This window comes from Lactuca virosa, chromosome 5, assembly GCF_052849685.1.
Source record: "Lactuca virosa cultivar CGN04683 chromosome 5, Lactuca_virosa_CGN04683_v6, whole genome shotgun sequence".
In the NCBI taxonomy this organism is placed as follows: Eukaryota; Viridiplantae; Streptophyta; class Magnoliopsida; order Asterales; family Asteraceae; genus Lactuca; species Lactuca virosa.
Genome location: NC_136430.1, coordinates 36,107,809 through 36,110,005, shown reverse-complemented (window position 1 = coordinate 36,110,005; position 2,197 = coordinate 36,107,809).

The window sequence follows — 2,197 nt, the reverse complement described above, 5'->3', positions numbered from 1 at the left end:
CTTTATGCATTGACATTTCAAAAGGATTATTGCATTTGAGTTTCGAATCTAACAGATTATAGTAAATGGCAAGAATTTGGTATTCTTACACTTACTATAAGGATTTGGATTGAGAAATGAGTATCATTGGAAATGGTTACAATTGATCTATTTCACAAAGTAAGGACCATAGGCAAACGTAGTGTGCATGCTTGGAGCATGGCATAACTATTGTTTTAATTCAAGTATTAAGTTGATTAATCGAAACATTATACAATGAATAATGTGTAATCAATATGGTGATTAAATAGAAGGTGTATTATTTATATTCATAAGTTCTGAGACCATATTGGATTCGATTATTCTTGTGTTTCACTTTGCATGTTTTGACTTCCAGAATAATAAGATTATTCACACTATCCACAGTCGATCATACTTTGGAAGTAGGTATTGAGGCAAGACTGTTATGAATCTGATTGTAGATTGTCTTGGTGTTTTATACATAGCACAATTTTGCTGCAGTGTTCATGAGTACTCCTTGAATAAGATTCGCGTATTGGATTAAACCCATGCTCATCTGAATCACTTCCTGGATTTTATCACGAGTGATTGTGAGACGATAATATCTTATATTCTTAAAACAGAGACGTGTCAGTTCTAGCTTACAAATCGGTTGCACATTGATGATGCATAAACGCACCAGTAACTTGGTGTTATAAAACCATTGTTGTGTGTGATTTGATGAGTAAATATAGTAAGCATATGAGTCGAAGTTTATCCATTCCTTTTACCCTTAGAGGGATAAAAGCGATATATGTGGGCCCCTCGATGATTTAGTGATGACACCCTAAGCGCTTGGCCAAGCATGGACTGATTTGATTTGTTCAATTAGTCAATTGTCATAAACCGGAAATCGGGAAACAACCGATGGATAGAGAGAATGATTATAATCCATGTATCAGTCCATATGATATCTTGTAGAATGGAGGAATATATGATCCCTTATCTAATGGACGCGTCACTGACTGGGTCAGAGATCGACAACGACTTTTAAGAGCTAGGATTGCTAGTCAGGATTTTGAAGTCGTACTTGCAATAATAGTTATTAGACTTATCCAAGTGGGAGACTGTTGGATTAGGTATTTAAGCCCATAGCTATAATTGGTATGTACTTGACCCGAGACTAGCATGGTCCTTTTTGGGTTCCATATCACTAGGACAATTTGATATGATTGATATTTGAGTAAGAGGTTATTTATGATTTACTAATATATTATAAGTATAATATATTAAAGAAGAAATCATATTATTTAATTAGTATTGATCAAGAATTAATTTGGAATTAATTTAGTGATTAAAAGAGACTAATTAAATTAACGGAGACTGATTATGTAAATCAGTGATATATATTGTTTGGGCTATTGATCCATGATGGGCTAAGTTTATGTAAGTATCCATGAGACCTCTTAATCTAAAATTGGGGACAGTAGTGGTCTTGGAGATGCTATAGCCGAATTTTGGTGCCTAGAAACTCTCTCTCAAAGTCCTTCTTTGTTCATGGTGTGTTGTGAACCGTTTGAGGCATCACACTTGGGCTGCTAAGTTCTTAAAGGCCAAACACATTAAGCTACAACATAGAGGCAATCATCTAATCTATTTTTATGATTCAAGTATCAAATTGTATGCTAGTTGTAGGCTTCATCCTTTGAAAATTTTATTGCATGTATAACTAGAGAAAACTTAGATCTAAAGCATATAGGGTTGTATGTACACCATAGGATGTTATAGTATACATAAAACCCAACAGTTTTCACATTTGCTCTAACTTGCAGGGACTAAGAGAAAGTAGGAATGTGGAGCTTGGGAAGATGAACCTTATAATGGGCAATATGATACCGTCACCTGTTACCAAGATCGGCGTTTATTCTTTAAATCTTAATAGTGGATTATGTTTAGACTTGAATAATTGTTGCTACTCGTCAGAAATGACGAGGAATATTATTTCTTTTCATCGTTTGTATAGACAAGGCTTTAGATATTATTTTAATAATGAGAATGGATCTATTAATGCTTATTATAATGGTCTATTTTATTTAGAAGTATTGCCTTGTGATGGTGTATATGAAATTATGATGGTTGTAGACAATTTAGGAAATAATGTGTTGCATATTGATTCGTCTAATAGTTTAGACAAAGCATGTTTGTGGCATTATCATCT